We start from the raw sequence: 23,196 nt of genomic DNA on the forward strand, positions 1-23,196 counted from the left end.
TAAGGTCTTGAAGAGTCAAACACAAATGAAAGTACTTGAAACATACTTAAGAAGATACAATAAACCTAAAATAATTATGTAGCTTTTTTTTTTTTACTTAAAGGTAATATTGCATCAATCATAGATCTAGAGATAGTCAAGACAGAGCTGATGAACCTCTTCCTATTCTTTCATTTTTTTAAAAAATAAATTTCTAGTTAAATTCCAAGATTTCTGTCTAAGCCAGTATGTTTTCACTCAACATTTAATGCACAACCCTTTTGAGACAGGCACATACCTGAATACATTAACTCCAAACCTGAAATGTGGACCACAATATAACTAAAATTTATCTTTCATACAGTACAGTCTTTTTAGAATGAAAGTTTCATATTCCCCATGAAACAGGACTTTTAAATTCAGCATTTTTCAATGTCCCAAGTACTGCTTTATTTTAACACTCTAAACCTTAAGACAGAAGTGTTATTATTCTTCATTAGTAGATGAGGTAACCAAAGACCAGAGCTCTTAAGCAATTCCTAGAGTTCCACAGTGGGAGACTGAGCTTTCAACTCAGTATTGTCTCGCTATAAAGATGGAGTTTTTCCAATAATGCAATGCTTTCCTTCTTCTTCTTCTCCTTCAGTGAATTACCATGTCTCTTGTATTCTCTCATTCACAAGTATAGGAGTGATCAACAATTCTGAAATATCAATCTCCTTAAAAAAATTGCCCATCTTGTTTATATTTAGTTACTTCTAGAAGAACTATACTTCAAATTGCTTGAAATGTCTACAAGAAATTTAGAGTGTGATGTTAGTAAACAGCAATCCTTGCACATATCACTGGCTGTAAATATGAACCATAAATTCCTCACTTAAACATATAAAATCAAGCATGGAATTAGGTTATTCAAAGAGGCAAGTCTGTGACAATATTATTTACTATCTTATTTGCAAGGATCACATCTTCTAAAAACTAACTGTTGTATGTTTGTCTTTAAAGAGGTCTATAGATAAAGGCAGTGATTTTCTGAATACATCAAAACCCTCATAGCATTCCTGAGGATCTACTGATTAACCCAGTAGGATATTAATTATGAACACATCTGCCATTCTTACTTTTTGTTCTTTTTCTTTAAATAGGAGTGGAGTAATTCAGACATGTGTGTATGATTAGGTGTAGCTAGCAGTGCATGATGAGCTAGATTTAGATACATTTATGAAGCATCAAATAAAATGAAACAGTTTACTGGAAAACAAAACTTGTACTGGAGACTGGAACTCTTAAAGCAGGAGAAAGTTGTTTTTAAAAAAGCTTAACCTTAAATAAAACACATATGTGGTGGGTGAATGTGAAAGAATATACAGCTTCATTGTTTCTCGAGAACAAAAGTATTTATAGTTCTTCTGCTTTGTGACTCATCTCTCTGCTGTAAAATATTTGGGCTATTACTCATAATTACAAAAAAGGCATCACAGAGAATGGCTTGACGTTAGGGCAAAGGACAAGGTGAACAAACTGGCATTTTATTTGTGACATTCTCATTTATAAGAAGTTGGACAATTTATCTGTTTTTCGACTGCTTTCTTTCTCTGCAAAAATGACTATAATATAGCACTTAAAGTAAATGATAATTCATGTGCCTCTAATCTAAAACGATCAAAACAGGCAAGATGGAAACAAGACACAGAGAGTGCAAAGAATGCAGCATACTGCAATAAATTCCCCTTCTATTTATTTAACAATAAATATGTAAATTTGAGATAATTACGAAGACATGTGCTTTGAGGAGCAGAGAGACTACTCAAAAGGTATTTTGTTCAATCATCCTTTTTCTTTTGAGCTAAGATGAGAACCAGAAGGAAACAGATATAATAACAAAAATGGAGTAAGTATTGATCATGGATGAGAAGACTGAGATAATATAAAACCTCTAACTCAAAAAGCATTTTTTTTCTGGTAGATGAAACTAAGTGATTCTAAATAATAACTTATTAGTAGAAAACAATTAATTTTATAGCCTTTTAATGGTCCTTTTCAGGGAGTAGTACACTCCAAAGTGAAGTTAATCCTCCACAACGATATTAGTTTTTCTTAAAGAAAATGCTAATTAATAAATAGTTGCTCTGAACCATTTAAAGAATACAGAAAAAATGTCAAAATGTTACTAACTTCCCGGGAACACAATTTTAATATTGTTTTTCGTGAGAATTAGATTTTTGCATTACTTACTCTTGACTACAATGAGTATTGCATTTGATCAATTATATTTCTAATATTTTGCCATTAATTTTTTCCTCTTCCAGAAAGATGGTATTTAGCCAAATTCTTAGACTTCCTATTCATTCTAAAGGACAAGCTTTCATTAATGTACAAAGGGGCCACTCTTTAATGGCATAGAATACTACAAAAAGCTCATTCTGAAATATTGTTAGGTAGCTGTTATAGACTAGAATTGTATTAAGGGTGCATATCACATATCCATATCAAAATATATAAAATAAATACAGCAGGATTCCTTCAACATGATGAACTATCACTGGATAATGGCTTTATCTCCAACCATCTCAATCGTGGGTATTACAATGAAATCTGAAAAAGGTGAAAAGCACTGTCAACCTTTCTTAATATTGTTGGAAAATGCTGGCGTATTAGAGCTTAAGTGGTTCTTGAAGAAGTCTGTGTGTGTTATCTGGAACAGCCAGATGATTCTTTGCTGTGTGGGGCTACCCTGTTCATTGTAGAATGTTTATCAATATCCCTGGCCTTCGTACACTAAATGCCAGTAGCACTAGCACCACCCATCCCCCACTCCACCCCATTTTTGAAAATAAAAATTGTATCCAGACATTGAAAATCTCCCCTGCAGGGCATTGAGAACTAGGGATGTAGATGATTTCAACTTTTCTCTCACTAGCCTCATTGTCTCTTCCAAAATCTATATTAAGACACACATCAATTCTTTAATTTATGATATGGCAAACATTCTGAATTAATAAAGTGATTCATTGCAAAGATCAAATTAAGGATATGATCTTTTAATTCAAGCCTAATAGCCTTAAGATAGCCACCATAAAATTGAGAGAGAAGAAGGTATTAAGAGCAAAGACATTTAGCAAATTAAAGGACAATGTCTAAAAGGGAATCTGGGGTGGGCTTCTGGAATATGAAACTTACTGGAAGCATATAGATTTGAAACTTATTAAGTTTGTATGTCAAATGCATTGCCAAAGAAACCACATGACTGGTTGAAAAATCATCTGTCTGCTCAAGACTTAAAACAACTCTTTGGCCCCCAGCCTTTCAAGAGCAGGAAGTGAGCTGAAAAAGAAGGTGCTATAGTTAAAAAGGGCACATTCCTAGACATTCACTTCGCATGGGACTACTGAGAACAATGCACAGAGAAATAGAGCAGAATCATTACCTAATTAAGGAAATTCCCACCCATTCCCTGCCCACCCTCTCACTCCCTCAAGATAGGGGGCCATCACCTTATCTATGCAATGGGATTTCAGATGTGCTATGAACCAAGGACTATGGACTGTTTCCAATTCTTTCCTTTTCCTAATTAGAGTATTCCATTGTTGTGTTTAGGGTGGAGGGCAGATACAATTTGTCTTTCAAGTTCATAGGATGCTGGAAAAAATGAAGACATAGTTGGACCTAATTCAGAGGCTCTCATGAGTCCAGAGTTCCTGGACTTTAAGTTGGACTCAGTGACTGAATAAATTTTAGGTTATCTTTCTTTGGAGGGGTTGAGTTTGTTCTCTGAGAAGGATAAGGAAACAAGCGAATATTTTGTGACTGGGAGGTTGGACTATGGCAGAAACATTTAATTGTCAAATATCTGCATGATCTTCTACATTTCCCAGCCTTCTTTACAGTTAGGTTAGAACTATGTGATGAGTCCTGGCCTCTAACAGCTATAAGAAAAAATGACATAAATCATTTCCAGGTTGAGGCAGTTTAGAGTACAGTGATTCCTCTAAAATTCTCTTTTTCTCTTTCATGACCCCCTTGGAACCTATGCATGAGATGGTGGAGGCAAAAAAATAGAGTGAATCATGATCTCAGAGTCACTGCTTAGAAAAAAATCCCTGCTGCCCTTAACCAGGCTTTGCTGTTTTAAGCCACTGCAGTATGGACTAGTCTATTCTTTCTGATACAGTTCTCCAACCAAGAGTTCTAAGTCATCACAACCACTGATGGAGCCAGGAAATATGCCACTGCTATAGCGATTAACTACAAACAGAGCTGTCTACTGGTAAGGATGAATTTAAGGTTTCATATAGAAATTATTAGAGTGTATGTTGCAAAGACTTGAAAACAAATGACCATGTAAGAAAGATTTCAATAGACCACCACACTTGTTCTCCTCTCAGAAAAGGGATATAGCAAAAATGTTGCCTCTTGATACTATATTCATTAGCAGCTGGAAAGATCATTCAGTTATTTACATAGGATTTTCAAACCACAAGCATCTCCCATATCTGACCATGCTGTCATATTTTCTGCAGCAAAGGAAGAACTTCATCTCCCCAACCAGCACATAGTACCAAACCCTATATATACTGATTTTTCCCCTACATACATACCTATGATGAAGTTTAACTTATAAATTAGGCACATTAAAGATTAACAATAAAGAATAATAATAAATAAAACAACTATAACTGTATACTGTAATGAAAGTTTTGTGAATGTGGTCTTTCTCTCAAAATATCTTAGCGTACTCATCTATTTTCAGACCACAGCTGACCACGGTTGACTACGGGTACTAAAACCATGAAAGTGAAACCTTGCATAAGGGAGAGGGATTACTTTACTAAAGGATCTTTTTGCTTCAACTCTCTCCATTCTTCTCTTCTCGACCTCTACCATAGGTATTTGAAAATTCTCCTCCTTTTAGGAACACTGTGAATTTGAAAGCCAACCACCCTTACTATTCTTATGCTGACAGCATCACATAAGACACAATCTTAAGCAAGCTTTGCTTCTGAGTCCTGGCTATTAGGGCCCTTGAATATCAGCGCTCCCATACGTCCCCACTATTGATTGCTCAGTTCCTCTGCCATTATAACAGCACACTGCATCAACTCAGACCAGTCCAATCAGGAGCTCCGAGAAAATATATCTTCATGCATATTTTATTAAATTGATCTAAGAAAATTTCAAAGAGACTCCAATTCCCATCTTGGTTTCTGCATATATGCCAACTTTTGTAAACATAGTCACATATCATCTGTGTTGATAGAGATACAAAATCAAATCTCAAGGTAGATCCTTCACTCGATGGATTTCTCAAGACAAATTAACACCTCCCTTTGCGCAATATCAGGTCAGATTATAGAACATTAATTTTAAGAAAATAAATATGTGTCTAAACATGAGTGTGGAAATATCAGTGACTCTTTGTTTAAATACACCTTGACCTACATTCCAAAAATCTCCTATAAACTTGAACTGCTTCATTTTCTCCATGAAAGTGGTTGTTGGATTCCACAGTTTTAAATATTCAATACCTCTTCTCCTCTTCTGTAATATGTCTACCACATCCTTATAAAAATCAATTTAATAAAAGGGAAATATGAAATACATGTATGTACTTATAAACATACAATAATAAGATGCTGAATGCACAAATCCAAACATTTAATTCAAGAGAAGCCAAATGAAATAAAGAAAATGGAAAGTGGCTCCAGCATTCTCATATCCCTTTCTTGGGTGACCAACTGTTCTGGTTTGCTCTAGACTGAGGAGGTTTCCGGGACATGGGATTTTCAGCACTCAACCAGGAAAATCCCTCCAAACTGGTACTAATTTATTACTCTTCCCTTCATGATTATTAATATGATAACCTTAGTTCTTTGCAAATTGAAAAATATAAATATCGCTTTGCTTTTTATTTCCCTAAAGTATGGAAGCCAGATAAGATTTGTTCTCAAGAACTCCAGACATCCATATTCAATCTCAGCAGGTGTAAATCCTCTTTCCCAAAGAGTTTAAGTTTTTGGATCTCAAGCAGTGAGACAGGCAGGAAACTTGTCCTAGGGAATCAACTGCTCTCTGGTGGTTCAAATATATTAGCATAAAGAAATCCTCTGTTTCCCTATCTTGCACTTCCTGTCCCAACTCAATCACAAAATGAGAGAAAAATTGTAGTAGAGCAGGAGACTTTTCAAACCTCCAATAGATTCCTTTCTTAGCTAAACCATTCCATTTATACATCTTGGCAGTAGTCATTAGCAGTGAGAAAGCTAAAGAGACAACAAAAGAAAAATGTACAAGTCTTTTTCAGGAGCTTCTGAAGTGTTGAAAAGTGTTTCTATTTAAAAGCTCCTGACAATGATTGGCAGAATCTGAGAAAATTTCACAAGATAAGCCCCACCCTCTGAGAATTAATGTTAGAAGAGCAGTAATTGGCTAACACCTAATCCATTCTTACCACAGTTGAGGGATTACAATCTAATTGTGACTTTCTGGTCCCTCTCAAATGTCACAAGAAGAAGGTGAACAAAGCACAGATCAATACTGAACACCCTGGAAGGACTGCAGAAGTTCAAAGAAGGAGAGAAGTCTAATAGTCTGTATTAAACTGACACAATAAAAACAAAGGGAAACTTGTATTGATTGATTGAGTGATCATCAACAGGCTCATTAGGCTAGTGTCTTCCCAAGAACCTGACATTTAAAATCAAAAACAGGACAGGCCTAATTTTAAATTCTGCAATGAGGGAATTTAATTTAAATGTGAGTGAGAACAGAGGTGCATATATCAACCCAATTTAGTACAGACAGAAAAACAGACAGAAATGGAAATTACAGAGTCAGTTCAGAATAGACATAATGAAGCCCATTTACATTTGATGTAATAGATGTTTAGAATATTAATGGTCCAAGTGGCAAAATTTGAGGCTACTGACAGTGGGTGTCATTAAATACTGATTTTTGAATTTTCTTTATTTTTTCCCAAGCATCTACTAAATTATAAATGTACACAACCATGAAGAAGTTAAACCAAAATTTTACCAATCAAGTCATTGAACTTAAGGCCCTAAACCAATATAGTTATGCCTTAGTGAACAGTCCTTCTAGTCCTTCAATAACCGGTAACTGTGATTCCCCAAAGATACTGCCTTGAAAGTTAATACTGAAAAAGTTGATGGCCATCATTATTATTGCAGGGAGAGGCAAGCAAAAAAAACTGTGTCTTTGACATTTATCATCAATTGCAGAACACAAATGTGTGAATCATTTATCTTTATCCATCGTTATGTAGTAATCAAGAAAGATGTCTTTCTGAGTCATTCGGTTTGTCAACTAGGCAATAGTACATGTAATCCAAACTAAAAAAGAAATTACTTGGAAAAGAAAGAGACTCCAAGAAGAGGAATAGCAGACATATGCTCAAACTGTGAGATTTCAAATGATATAAGATATAATATCTAATCACACATATAGAAAGGAGCCATCTCTTTGTAGGAGAAAAAGGATATTTAAGCACCAGGTTAATACACAGAGATACTAGAAATGTTCTACAAAAACCATGTGAAGAAATTGTGATACAAAACAAACTCAATTTGGCATCAGAATTTTCCATTCAAACTAGAATCCACTAGGAAAGACTGATGATGTCTGTTAGATCCTGCCACATGTTAACATGGAGTCACAAGTCCTATTTTGAAAAATATTCAAAACCAGATTGGACATCTTGGAACCAATGTCTACGTTAAAATAATAAAGACAATTTTCTACTGCCATTACATAACTTCTTTATTCATTATCACACAGCAGATGATATTTGTTTTTCTGTTTCATTTTTTTGCTTCCTAACCTGAGCCACAGGCCAGATTCTCCTCCTCTGTAATTCTGCAGGGACTCTTTGATTTGTACCTTTTGTGTACTTCTGTTTGGCATTCTAAATATGGCTTATTCTCCTGGGTTTCAACATATTTCTTGGCACTCAACTGCAGACTTTCATAAATTGAGGGCCCTGGAATAAGGGGTATTTTTATCAGTAGGAGAAATCTAGGGATAGTATTGGTTTCCATCTATAATAACAAGGTATCTATGTCATACATTATATGTTTGTGCTGGATCTTATTTGAATGATTTTATTATCTTGCAATTAAAATCATAATGTATTGTTTGTGTGGTGACTTCTTATCTAGATTAAAGTAAGATAGTTATAATACTTCATTGATATCATTTCAAAAATTACTTACCAAAGATGAACTACCAGAATTCTCAAAAACGACTTATCAAAGATGAATTAGCAGATGAATCTTTGAAGTCTGAGATTTCTTAAAAATAAAGCTGGGTTTCTGTACAGGACAAATTACAATAACCTAGGCATCTTATCTAGGAAATATAATTCCTGAAATGAAATCAGATGCACTTAAGATTCATTCAATCTTTGTTTTTAAAATGTGCTTTTTACGTTCCAGGTGTTTTACATAATGTCTGTGGAGTGGCCATGTGCTCTAGAAGAGTGAGATAACCTTGGCATAACCTTCTTTAAGAGCCAATCACATAACACTGTGAATATTTATAAAATTTTAGACCATTACCTGTTTCAGCTCCCTTTGATGATTCATGCTAAGGGTAGAGAACCGGAAGGTATGTTTTCCTACAGAATCATAAAAATAGCCAAAATATATTTTTCTTTTAGCCATGCATTTCAACATGTATAAACTCTCTGGATGGTATTTCTTACCATTTGGTCCAACTCTACTTCCTGAAGACACTGTATGAAAAGAACTAGTCTAATTTAAGAAAGAATCTGTCCCTGGTAAAACAATACATATAAAAAGGAAAAAAGAAATCATCTAATTCAGCCAACTTCCCTAAAGCCTTGATCTTAGAATCTGGTTTTTAAATAGAAAACTTAAACAAGAGTTACTATCCAAGTTATTTTGTTCTCAGTACATGCAGGGTCATTTTATGAAAAATACACAGAATTAATTTAATTTTAAGGTCAATGAACCTTACACAGTCTAAATAGACCCCTTCTAGGTGTTCCTATTCCACCTGGTGTAGTCTCAGGTATATATCATTTTCTTTCATCATCAAAAAAATTTTTATTTATAATTTCTATTACTGTGGTAAGTTCATCTTCAGAGAGAATTACCCTAGTTTGTCTGGAGATTTATTAAAATATATATGGCCTCCCTGAAGTGTGAAAAAGTGAAATATTCTGAAAATAACTTAATTCACAACATATGTGCTCCTCATACATGGGTGGGAAACTAAGTAACAGAGGTCTGCCGTTGTCCTTTCTTCTGGTTTAAATCACCTCTTTTGGAGAATATTTGAATTTTTGAAAAAGTCTGGGTATTTATGATTTTCCTTTTTAATTAAAAAAAGACACACAAAGGAATTAAAGTACTATCTACAGACTCACCATGTTCAAATAGCAGTAAGTATTGGGACAAATACTCTCAGTCATGGACTCCGCTCAACTGAAAATGATCTCATGATCAGAGCTAGGAAGCTATAGCACAAAATACGCTGAAGATTAACTAAAATATTAATACTTTCAGTCTGATTCAATGGGGCTATTATTTTACTGGAAATGGAGATAAAACTTGAGAAAAGCATAATGAAAGAACTTAACGAGGTAAATGTAGTGTATTTTCAATATTTTCAGTGGTATTGTTTGCTAGGTATTTGTTACTTATGGGAAAATGCACCCCCACATCCTAGGTCAGCAGTTCTTAAAGCATGTTTCCTGGACCAGCAATTGCAGCATCTCCTGGAAACCTGTTGGAAAGACAAATTCTCAGGCCCCCACTCCAGATCAGAATAGAACCACCACTCTCTGTTTTAACAAGACTTCCTGGTGGGTTTATGCACATTCAAGATTGAAAAAGATTGTTTGAAGTAATCATTTTTAGGATGTACTTAATTCAAATATAGATAGGTTCCTAAAATATTCTGTATATCACAAATAAAAATAATACTTAAATTTATATAGTGTTTTGTAAATTACAAAACACTTTCAAATGCATTAGTCTCATTTGATCTTTTCATAATACTGTAAGAGAGACTGGGGAGGAACTAGTATTTTTATCTTATATGATTAAGTTGAGTTTGAGAGAGATTAACTAAATTCTTAACCTCACAAAGCTAGTTGATGAGGGAATTAGATTGGAATCTGATCTTCAGGCAGTAAAACAGCTATGCTGTGACTAAATTAAGGAAGAGTTGATCAGAATTAGTAGAGGTTCCAAAGTACTTAATATTTTTAATAAAATGCAGTTTTGTTTTAATGTGAATTTGTTGAAGGACACCCATTGGCATCCAAACAATGTTGTCAATTCTTTAAACATTTTGAATTAAGTATAATTTAAATATGCTAAAAAACTTACAAGGAATTCAGATTGCACACCTCCATTTTAAATAGATATTCAGTTTAAGCTCCACCTCTAAACAGTGATAGATCAAAATCAAATTAAATAAATTCTAAAACTAGAAATTTCAGAGTTAATAAGTTTCTACCAATAAATAGAACAATCATTCATTTTTCCTCCTATGCAAAAAGCAATTAAGGGCCCCACATGGCCTCAGCCAATTCTATTTTCATAAAAGCATAAAGAAAAACTTAAATTTGCGGTAATGTAGTCAATTAATTTTAAATATTACTTCTCCAATGGACAGTATAGGAAGTAATTACTCTTCTATCTGGAACTTTTTATCTCCTACCTGTTAGATAATTCTAGATATTGTTCGCATAGTCTTTTTATAAAGTGTTAGGGAATACATAACTTGGACCTGCTTCTTATATTACTTAAGTATATCTCTTCCAAAACTGTAGTGATCACAGTCACTTGATCTATAAAATGGTTTCTATCATGACCCAATCTCATTCTAGATCCTCTTCATAATTTTGAAAGAAGAATTTAAGGATATTAACAAAGTTGATACATTTTCAGTTCACATGGACGCTACTCAAGACATGGGGATGAATGGTATTTCTTCAGTAAAGCTAATATATCACACATCACAGAATCTGTGAGAATATCTGATATCTATAGAAAGATTAAAGCGAATTTTTTTAAGCATGTTTTTTTTCCGACTGTTGCAGATGTTCTCAGATGCAAATGCATTTCTGGAAAAAAAATATATGTGAGATGTTTCTTTGAATGACACAGGAGGACAATTTAAAAATCTGTCCTGGGATCTCTCAAATTAGTATCTGAGACCGGATCCTTGAGAATTAGAAAGGTCCATGAGAATTGTTTTTTGTATATTATCCCTCATTTTGATGGTAAGCTTAAAAACAAATACTTTACCAGTTATAAAGAAACTCTTTTGAAGTGATCATTCACAATTGAACAAACTACTTTTAGACATTAAACATGTGTTCCATAAATCATCTCTTCTCCAACCAGGGTTCAAGGATGTACATCCAAATGCACAATGAGAACGTCTTTTTCTTTTAAAAGGTGTGTTCATCATTCACCTTTGGACATCAATAATTGTAGCAATGTATTCAGTGCCTTAAACCTGATAGCAAGAGATGATAACTATAAAATAATTCTCCATTAGGAAGTTTAAATAAATACAAAACATTATTTTGGAAGCACATAGAAGAACATAGTGACAATGGCACAGTCTAGCTGTATTTTCATGTAGTGTCAGTGGAATCATTTTGACTGACCTCAAAGGGTGTACCAGTGGGACAAGATAGAAGAATCCTGCCCCATCATGAAAGAGTATTTTATCACTAAAAGGTTGAATATTGCTGAGGCATGGTTATAACATAAATCAGAGTGATTTTATTTGGTTTTATTATTGTTTTTAAATTCCTTACAGACGTAGATCCCTGGATAGCCTGTGACTGGGCTGGACTGCTCCCACTGGTCCACCCCTTGGTGCATGGCTGCTGACCTTACCACATACAGAATGCAGTCAAAGACTCACGCCAGCTATTCAATAGACAGAGACTCTCAGTGGGAAAAGGAAGACCACTGTCTGAAGATAATCTTTAAAATAATCCAACTATGTAGAAGATTAAAAATCTCAGTGGTAAAGGAAGGGAGAGGGCAATAGATTGAAAGTAGATGGGAAAATGTGCAGGAAACTCAGTATTCTCCATAATTGTCTCCAATATATTGCTACCTCTTTGTCTTACCCTATCCTCAATAATTTAATTTGTAACTTCAAACCTTTGTCAAGGGTTTCTAAGTAGAAAAGCAGGCCATCTCTGACATATCAAAATAGAGATAGCCAGGCATATTTGTCACTGTCAAAGAAGAGAATTACAATTATGGAAAGAAGGAAGACTGGAACTCTGACTGAAGGTATCCATATGAACTCATGGAAGGATGGACAGATAAGTAGATAGTTAATGAAATAGATACAGCAGTGTGTGTGTGTGTGTGTGTGTGTGTGTGTGTACAGGTGTGCGTATGTGTCTGAAACAGCCTAGAAACAATGGTACTTCAGTGACAATAACCACACCTACCATTCTTACCTTGGCTTCTAAACATTATTTTATACTAGAAGAAAACAGGACTTCTTGGAAAATTGGCTTATGCCAAGGTTGGGTCTGGGAAAATACAATATGTGCTTGGAACATCTTTAAGTCCAGAAAGAAAGAAATCACTCCCTTTATCCCCTTCCCCCACAAAATGAGGACATGTTAAGATACACAAAAAATACTTTTGAATGGAGCTCCCATTGGCCAAATCTGGGACAAATTGTGCATTGTGATAAATAATAATACAATAGTAATCATTTAATTTAATTAAATGAATATAAGAATCCACAAGTCCATTCTAATATAAAGAAGTAAATAGATAGCTTAAAAGGGGAATTGAAAAGCTCATCTCTATAGAAAGAAATGCCAAGTAATGAATTTTTTAAAAATTTGAAATTAGAAATTCACCATGTGGAAATAATTATTGTAACATTTGACTCAAGCACAAATGATCAATAGATACTAAAACAAGAGGGTGAATATTTGATGAGAAAAGATATTTACACAGTCTCAAAGTATCTCCCCACAAGATACTTATTAATTATGGAGGAGGAGATAGTAACTATGGGAGAAAACTGGCAGATACCACCTTAACCAAATGATCAAAGTTAATTCACCATTAGTGGGACAAATGGACATCAAGTGCCTCCTGAGAATGACATAACATCACTTCATGGTATTCCTGCTAAAAATGCCCAATCTGAATCTAATCATGAAGTAATACCAGACAAACAAAAAGATTGAGGGACATATTACAAAATAACTGGTCTATACTCTTGAAAAATGTCAAGGTCATGAAAAACAAAGAAATACTGAAGAATTACTTCAGAATAAAAAAGACTCAAAATGTATGACAACTAAATACAACACGTGATCCTGGACCAGAACGAATATCTATTTTTCTATAAAAAACATTATTAGAATAACTGGCAACATGTAAGTTTTTTGTACTATCATTTACTATATATATATACACACACACACACACATACACACACAATTATAATTGAGTACAGTTTTGTATAAAAGCCAATTTCCTGATTTGTGTAATTATACTCTGGCTGTATAAAAGAACATTCTTAATTTTTTAGGAAAATACACACAGAAACATTTAGATGTAAAGAGGCAATACTTACTCTCTAACAGTTTAACAAACGGGGATAGGATGAGATTACCATTTAGGGAGTCTAGATGAAGTTTAATTACTTGTGCTGTTTTTTTTCTGTCATTCTGAAATTATTTCAAAATAGAAAGTTAAGAGAAAACATATCCCTCCAATATGGCGGAAATGTAAAAGATGGCACAGAAAATTTAGCTGCAGATGGGTTAAAGAATAATCTCAAGAGGTAATGGTGTTATTGTCAGTTTTCATAGGAAAGAACAAAGGAGTCTTACCCCTTTCCATGGTTTATCTCCATAATCCTTAGAATGAGCTCCTACAGGTAAATGCAAAATAAGCATTGAATTAGAAAATTAAAAATGCGAAAGTATAGTAAGAAAACATTTTACCATTTAAAATGTATTTAAGTATTTAAACCTAGTGAACAACATCCAGGCAAACTGAAAGGCATCTCTAAGGTTATTTGTGAAAAGCAATTTACTCAACAATGCAAATGTGAAAGTAAGCCGATCCTTGGTGAATTCTCTTAGACTACAGCATCAAGGAGAAGTATCTAGGTGCTATTCAGGAGACAAGCAGATGTTTTATTCATCTTCAAAAATGTAGATAATGTAAAGAAGAGAAAGTTGCTTGACATCATACAAACAAAATTCTGAAACTGATTACAATCTTCAAATATTTGGCACATAAAAATTAAAAAAGAGAGAGACAATTGCTGCAAGGATCACAAAGATCAAACTCAGCCAAACTAACCTTCTTATTATTATTTTTTTTCTGAGAAGCTTCCTAGCTAGACATACAAGTCAGGATGAAATCTATACACATGTATTTTGTCACCAAAAAGTTGTTAACAACATTTTACAAATCATCATGAACAAGGTAGAAGGGTATGGGCTGATCCCCACATTCTAACACATTTGGCAGAAGGTAGGTTTAAAATCATTTAGATCATTGTTCTAAAGCTTGTTCAAACTGTAGGGAATGATCTACTACTGTAAAGGATTCTATCCTATTCAGAAAGTAGACAATTAAAAGGCAAATATGCCAAATTTATCAGGGATGGCTTCAGAATTTAACTACAGAAGCACAAAAATAAAAAATATTTCCACAGGCTGGAATTATTGGTTGAAGCGAACGAGGCTATTGGTTCAGTAAATATTCTCCAGTTATAAAATATAAAAAATTTGGAAACTGCTGAAGATATAAAAAGTAAAATGTGTTATAATGGCCAACGCTGAGATGGACTTTGCTGATATTTTCATGATATTTCTTCTTATGTTGTGTGTGTATGTGTGTATGTATTTTTAAATGAAAACATTCTGCATATCCATTCATTACTTCTTATATGCATATATGCACGGCATGCCAGCTAGCGCATGGCAATATTGTAGGTACTGGGGACAGTCAGCTATAAATAAAACAGACAAATACCCTTGAATTCATGAAAGTTGCAGTTTAAATATAATTTAATATCTTATTGTCTTCTCAAGATTATAATGAAAGGGTCTTTCATGTTATTAAATATTTTTAAATGGCAGTAAATAACTGCAATGTTTCATTGGTGGTATGTATGACTCATTCATTTTCTTATTGTTGGATGTCTAACTACTTTGAAATTTTATTGTCATAAACAATGCTAAGCTGTTTTGTGCATAAATTATTAATTATATTTCTCATTTATATTATTAGAATATGACCCAAGGAATGATATTAATGATCACCTCTTCCTCTTTATTTTCCAATGGCTTCTGAAAAGATTGTAATGACTATACTTATACCTAAACAAGTAATAAATAAATGCATTTAGCTTCCTTACCTTGAGTATTGAATCAACATTTGAAAACAAAGTAATCAACCTTTGGCAATTTGGTGAGTAAAAAATTATATTTTATTAAGCTTTCACTTTACATTTTTATTGTAATTGAGGACTAAATTTGTATATGTGTATTGGACATTAGTCTTCACTATTTTGTAAATTATCTGTTTATATTTTTTACTGTTAGTAAGTGGAATGCTCATCTTATTTACATTAGTTATAAGCACACTCTATATAGGTAGGAAGAATAATCATTTGACAAGATGAACTTTAATATGGAAAAATTTTAAAAACAAAATTGAGGGTTGCGTTAATCTCTCTCTGTCTCTCACACACACACACACACACAAAAGCACACACACACACTATACAAAAGCAACATGGAGAATTTCTGACCTAATTGTACTTTATTTTGATTTCCAAATCTAAAGTTTTCAGATCATATAAAAGTAAATGATGACCAACACTGAAATACATGAAAGAAAAAAGCCCTTTTATATTTTTTATATTAAGAAAAAGCATGTGTTCAAATGTGGGAGGTAACAGTTTTACTCTTCTTTAAATGTGAAAAAAGCCCACTCATATTTGGATGCACATTTTAAGTGGGACATTGACATACAAAGGCTTTTCTGGAGGAGAGTGACCAGAAACAGAATAGAATTTAAAATTATATTGTGTCAGGATAAGTAGAAGTGGGAATACTTATATTTACAAATGTAGTTTTTTCTCTTTCCCACTCAGAAAAGGAAGGTACTGTGTACCAGAATAGTATAATTTTGTGACCCTCTAGGGCCTTGAGCTGTGACAGCCTCTATATGTGGTAGAATTTTAAGATGATTATTGAGTGCATGTATAAATGAATGAATTAATGAATCAACAAGTGAGCCAAGATCAATGAGTAGAAGTTATGGTATATGTGTTTTTCACCAACTTTCTAAGCATTAGATTTTCCCAACAAAGGATGTGCTTCCTTAAGCAATAGTGAGCACCGTGAGATTCTGACGCAACTGTCAAACATAGAGAAGAGATTGGGTAGATGGAGAGAGAAGCCAGCATTCCGCCAAATATTTAGTAAGGCCATGCTTACCTTCATAACTTTTAAACTCTTTGAGAAAAGACAACTATTATATAGCATTTAAAAGTCAAAAAAGAAATGAATAGAATTAAAAGGGAAGCTGAGAAATAACATAGAAAAAAATTCTATGATTTCAAGCCTGAGGTGAAGGCAAGAGGTTGAAGAAGAGATTATTGAAAGCAGAGCATTTGAAACTCTATTTTAAGTGGGAAACCTGAGTGTCAAAGGCTCAGATTTTAAAATATCTTGAAATAATTTAGATCAGTGTATACCACTTTTGCATTATAGAATGGAATCATAAATTTGAATGTGATACTTTGCCAAAATGTTGAATGAATAGAAAATGTTAGTGAAGTACATTTCATTCATATTCAAATTTGGGGGGGGGTTCTGTGGATAATAAAAAATAATAAATATAAGGTAGGTTTTTATTATCAGTAGGATTCATCATTTAAACATAGCTGGCTTGATAGAATAAGTTATTCTAGAAAATGGGGGTATCATTGACATAAGACTCTTCCTCTAAACTTTTATACCTAATACATTAACTGCAATCATGTTTCCAGCCAAATTAATCAAACAGATATATAAACTATTTAAGACGTTTGAGTAGGAAAGCCAGAGCCACTCTTTGTAGGCTCAGTCTGCCAAAAACCATTGGAGGCGTCTCTATTTCTAATATTAGATACTACAATTGGACCTCCGCCTCCTGCCTCCAGATAACTACTCAGTAGGGCCGACTTTCAGCTTATGTGAAGATAGAGGAGAACAAGATTTGTGACATTCTGGGATTTTGCCAGAATTTAGTAGGTGGTAGAACTAAGGCTGAAGGCCAAGTGACAAATCCACTAGATAGCTGCACAAAACATACCCTCATGCTTTTGTTGATTAAAGTGTTATATTATTTTTCTGAGCATGGGGGTAGGGAGGAAATAGTCTACTTTTTTGAAAGTGTCTCTCCAAGAAAAATAATTCCAAGTTAAGGCTGGTATACTGTGAGGGGGAAAAAACTAAAATAAAAAGCTTAGCTGTAGTTCATTAACTTTAATTGGTTTTTGTTGCCTCTCCTCAGGTTTCCTGGATCTTTCAGCCATCTCCTCCCCCAACTCTCTGCTTCCCCTTCTTCTACCTCTCGCCTCCTCCCCCTCCAATCTGGCTTTCCCTCCTTCCTGGCAGCATTTTTAGCTTTAATTTGATAGTAAAAAACTGAATCCAAAGTTACAAAATTCTTCAGATTCAACTTCTTTGAAAGAAAAAGAAGTTTTAGAAAAAGAATAGATATCGCAGCTTCTAACCAGAACTCCTTCCGAGGCACATGTCCCCCACATGTGGCAGGTGCCCTGTGAAGGTGAAATAGATAATATTCATTCAGGAAATATTCCCGTATTTAAAAATGGGTTTTCTTTTTTAGCTCTTAGAACAGCCACTTTTCTGGGCCCCAGAGATAAGAAGGGAACAAAACAAAGTCCCCATTCTCATTAAACTTACGCTCTACTGGAACAACAGACAAAAACAAATGACCAAACCAACATATTAAAAATTGTTAGCGATAAATACTATGAAAATACATAAATCAGGGAGAAGGAATGAAGAGTGTTGGGATGCTACTTTTGAGACTATGGTCAACAAAGGTTTTTCTGAGTGTGTGATTCTTGAGCAGGTGCTTAATGTGAGACTATAAGCCATGTGACCTTCTGGAGGAACAGCGTTCTAAGCAAGGGAACAGCACATGCTGCAGTAAAAGGGTCAATTTATCTGGAGTGCAATGAGCAAGAGGGAGATGGGAGAGAAAGAGCTCAAAGATAAATGAAAGGAAAATATTTAAAAATTGAATAGCTTTTACATTCATCTTTTACCATTAGAGAGTGATCTGTATGCTTAAGTATTCTGCAATAGCCACCAAATCTATAAGGCTCAGAATAATTGCTATATGGAAATTTCCTGAGCATTTAATTCTGAAACACATGCCTTTTAGATCTCCGCTTCAAAGTCTCTACCCCAATCATTACAGAAAGCTAATCTTTTCAGAGTCTTAATTCAAAAATGAGGTGCTAATTTTGGTTTCAGGGTAAGAAGGAAGATGAGACTGAAATGTATACCTGAACAATGTAGTTGATTCTTATTTACAGATAATTGACCCATCCAAATTTAATTTTTAAGTGAATTTGCATGAACTACATATTTCTTCCACCTTTTATTTCTACTAAATCCCATATGGTTGGAGTCAAGTTGATTCAAACATAGTCCATAACACCTTAAATACCCACACATGCAGACACACACACACTTACAATTTTTATACTCAAATAGAAATGTATGTGTATGGTATGTGTATCTTATACCCCAAGCCCATGAGAAACAAGATTGTTTTTAATTGTAGCTTCAGAGAATGTAAGCACCTGCCTTTTTTAGATTCACTCAGAACTCCCCACATATATAGATTACTTTCAAACCAAAGCAAAGGGAAGGGAATGTTAAATTGCTTTTAGGTGCACTGGATGATTTCCATTAGTCTTCACTTATTTTAAGCCCAACACACACACAAGTGCTAATTTTCATCACTAGTGTAGTCCAACCTGATCTACCCAGGCATAATTGCACCTAAACTTCAGACTTAATTCAATGCTTCCCAATGGAAGTAGCCAAATTTGGAAAGAGAAAAAAAAATTTGGAGAAATAAAACACTGCAATAATAGCTAGACAAAGAATACTGCTGTGGAGAACTGTGTTCTAGCTCTGGTACATGACCACTGGAAAGTTATTTCACTTCTGTATATCTCAGTGTCCTTATCTGTATATCTGTATAATGAGCATATGCTTCATTGATTGATGATTTTTAAGACCTAGTTAAGTTTTAAAATGCTATCATTGAACTTTAAAGGGATTCAAAAAAGATGAAAATAAATTCTTAGATAATAAATCTATATCAATAATTTATTTGTCCTTCATGACACTGTATTAAACAGAATGCTGGTTAAGACTGGTAATTGCTCCTTACAGAAAACAGATTTAATGTAAGAGTAAGTAGCAAAGTAAGAGAAAAATGGGGAGAGATTTTGCAAAGAAGAGATAAAGAGAGCTTGGAAGGTGAACTGAAAACAAAATCTGTAGCGCAGTACCCACTGAATTATGAGAGTAGAACAAGAAAAGCAGAAGTCTATGTGGTTCAACACTTGAGAAAGAAGTCCTATTAATAATAGCAAAAGCAGTATCAGGAAATGGGCCTTTTTGAAGGTAATTAGGTTTAGGTGAGGTCATGAGTGTGGACCCCCATGATGGTATTAACGCCCTTATAAGAAAAGGAAGAGACATCAGAGATTCCTCTTTTTGGCATGTGAGGATACAGAGAGAAGGCATCTATATGCAAGCCAAAAGAGAGCCCTCACCCAGAACCAAATCTGCCAACACCTCCATCTTGGACTTTCCAGCCTCCAGAACTATAAGAAATAAATGTCTGTTGTTTAAGCCACTCTGTCTATAATATTTTGTCATAGTGGCCCGAGCTACAACATATTCATTGTCACATTGTTCAATGAGCCATTGAATGAGAAAGTTTATCTATTAAATGAATTTAGGACCCAAATGCTGTGTATTTTTATTTGCAGTCCTTCAGAGAGAGAGAAACTCCCTTAGAAACCCATATTAAAAGAAACGTGCACGTGTATCCCAGAACTTAAAGTAAAATAAAAAATAAAATAAAATAAAAGAAACATGGGAAAAAATGAGCAAGAGGAAGTTGAGAAGAAAATTCAAGAAGGTGGTGCTACAAGGGCTTCTCAATTTTGTACTTTTTCCTTTCAACGTTTTCTCTCCTGGACCCAAGAAACATCAAAGGACTTTGTATTCTCCAGTGAATGAAGGATAAAAATTAGACATGGAGACACTTGGTTTGGCAGAGCAGGGTAACTATTCTAAACTAAGGGGTTGACACTTTAAAGTTTCTTTGTCCAGAGAACACTATTCTCTCCAATAACAAATGGCTTGTGTTTGGCAGAAGTAATGTTCAATCTATAACCATAGATGAAATAGAAATGGTCACTCACATCAAGGTTTTTGCAAAAGTGAATAATTGGCCAGGTGTTTCTTAAATAATTCTTAAACTACTCTTTCTGTGGATCTATGTTTCCTAGAATTTTCTCCTTCTTAATCTCTTCAATCACATTGAACCTAGGCCTTTGTCCTCACTATCAAGGACAATTGTCAGGAAAAAAATCTGACTCAATAGCAATTTTATCTTTTCATTCATTTTCTTATTCACTCATTCTTTTCACTCTTGGTTATATTTCCATTTTAATAGGATCCAAGCTAGATAAATTACATTCCAGAAGTGGGATTTCAGATAACATTCAATGCGGAGTGCAGGAGTTGAAATGGTGAGGGTAAACAAGGAGACAAGTTCAAAGAGTGAGTGAATCTAATTGTGATATTGGATATCCCAAGATATAAATAGCTTACTATTCTGCCCAAGGAGAAGATGTGCCATGAACACTGAAAACTTGCTCCTGTCATCCCCCCAAGTTATAGGTTCATACATGAATAATCAGTCTTAGAAGTATAAAATTGCAAAATATATTTTTGAGAAAAGATATATTAATAGTAAATTATTATAAATGTCAGTAGCCATACATAGGGATCAAAGCTATTGAAAAATGTATTCTTATACCTTCATCTCATGATGTGTGTGCAGCTCTGTGCAATGAGAATTGTAATAATGACTTTTAAGAAATTTTGTCAATAGATTTGAGAGAAATGCTTTACTTTGACTAGACATTTTAAAGCTAGAAAAGAAATAAAGACCCCAGTAAGGGTAAGATTGAAAGACAAATAAAACTTTTCATTTTCTTATAACACTTTCCTCAAATACATTTATGAATATGTTTTCCTACCCCTATAAGTTTTAGTAAACATGAATCAGATTTTAATGATTAAAAATATCATGGTACTCAAGATTACCATAGCATATATGAAATTATTCTCATTCAGTAGTGAAACTATATTTGTAGTAGGGATAAGAGGTTGAGTTGACTGATTTTCAACACCAGAATATACTCTTAAAAACTATGCGCTGTTACAATTTGCTTTTATCATTATTTTCCTTTTTCTTATAAAAATAGAACTGTTAATTAAAGGTTCCAATTAATAGTCAAACAATTGAGAAATGGACACACACACACACACATATATATGCATATGTGTACATCTATGTATGTATGTATATATTTCTTTTATAGTTCTTCATAGTGCCTTACCTGGTGTTCTGTATATAGAACACACGCAAATTCTTGTTTTCTGAAAGAATAATGCTTCATCAATGTGGGCTCAATATTTGTCTCAATGGTACCAAAAGTCTCAAGTCTTGATGGTTGACAATTTCCAAGGCAAATTCATGCTAATAATCTTTGTTACTGCAGCTCTGATCAAAAGAGCATAGGCTTTACACCGGGGTTCAAATTTTGGCTCTGTTAATTACACATTTTGTGGCCTTGGGCAAGTTATTGAAATTTACTGAATTTTAATTCTCTCATCCATAAAATAGGGGTAATAGTACATGCTTCAGTGTGTTGTTCTGAGGATTAAGTAAGATAGTGTGTATAGAACAGCTGAAAGAGTGTCTATCTTGGAGTAGATGTTTAACTGTTGTTAAACTCTTTTCCCTTTTTTTCCTTCCACAGAGGTGGCTGAATATGCACGGCTTTTATTTACAATATGCTACTGTAGGGTTAGTCATTAGAGAATTTGAGGACATAGGATCAGTTTTAGAGCTAATTAACTGCATGTTTTATACTCTAACTTCTAAAGTCACGTATCACTCTTTTATTGTCTAATAACAACTGTACTCCTCATCATTTTATGAAGTTATCACAGAGTTTTTTCCCTTTAACCAGTCTCAACATTGTTCTTTGAAGTGTGTCATACACATTCTTGCTTTTATAAACTAAATATTATGAATATAATCTTTGTATCAACAAATATATTTTAAAAGATTAGTCTTTGCCAAGCAAGATGGTTAACTATTGGATAAAAAGATTAACAAAGACAAAAAAGCAGTCCCAGCCCTCTCAGAATTCACAGGCCAGTCAGACAGATAAGGATGTGAGGAAATAATTATGCTACAAGCAGGCCCATTCCTAACATTTGCTAGACCTGAGAATGAATATGAATAGAGGCCCACATACCAGATGCCTAAATATTTAAAAGTTATGAATTAAGCTAACAAACAGTTGAGTAAAATATGTTTTATGTTGATGCCTTGACAAATATACCTTCTTAACAATATGACCTACCAGGTTCAAGTTTAGAATTCCTGGATTCTTTAGAGATCAAGGCTGGAAAATAATACCATCAAAGAAACTGTCCTCCAGGCCCAGGCCTGTATTGCTCCTTAATTCTTACACTACCCCATTCCCAATTCTGCCTTTTACCATGAAAGCCCTTGGACACATGCGTGTGGACGCCCTAGGCAACAAGTTTAATTTCCATCCACAATACACATTCTCTTCATCCTTCAGACCTAGTGGTGCTTGCACCAACTACATGGACAACTCTCAGATGCAAAGACCCAGGAAAAGGATTCCAGGCAGTTTCTCCAAGGGGATTGTTACTGTTTGGGTAGAGAGTTTTATAATCCCAGGTATTCAGAGCATGATTTAAAAAGAGAGAGGCTAGGACTTTGGGTAGCACACCCCTTGGACCCCAAGATCGTCTCTCCAGCTAGAGGA

General features: G+C 34.1%; 1 long non-coding RNA gene across 2 annotated transcripts in view; it reads left to right on the forward strand.

Annotated features, from left to right (window-relative positions):
* LOC134758458 (uncharacterized) overlaps positions 1-23,196 on the forward strand; it is a 71,667-nt gene that overhangs the window by 27,180 nt on the left and 21,291 nt on the right. For both annotated transcript variants that reach the window (XR_010133667.1, XR_010133666.1), the window contains exons 3-4: positions 15,343-15,455; positions 20,083-20,379. This is a non-coding gene — a long non-coding RNA (uncharacterized lncRNA). The remainder of the gene's footprint in view (positions 1-15,342; positions 15,456-20,082; positions 20,380-23,196) is intronic.

Source organism: Gorilla gorilla, chromosome 4 (genome assembly GCF_029281585.2).
Source record: "Gorilla gorilla gorilla isolate KB3781 chromosome 4, NHGRI_mGorGor1-v2.1_pri, whole genome shotgun sequence".
Taxonomy (NCBI): domain Eukaryota; kingdom Metazoa; phylum Chordata; class Mammalia; order Primates; family Hominidae; genus Gorilla; species Gorilla gorilla.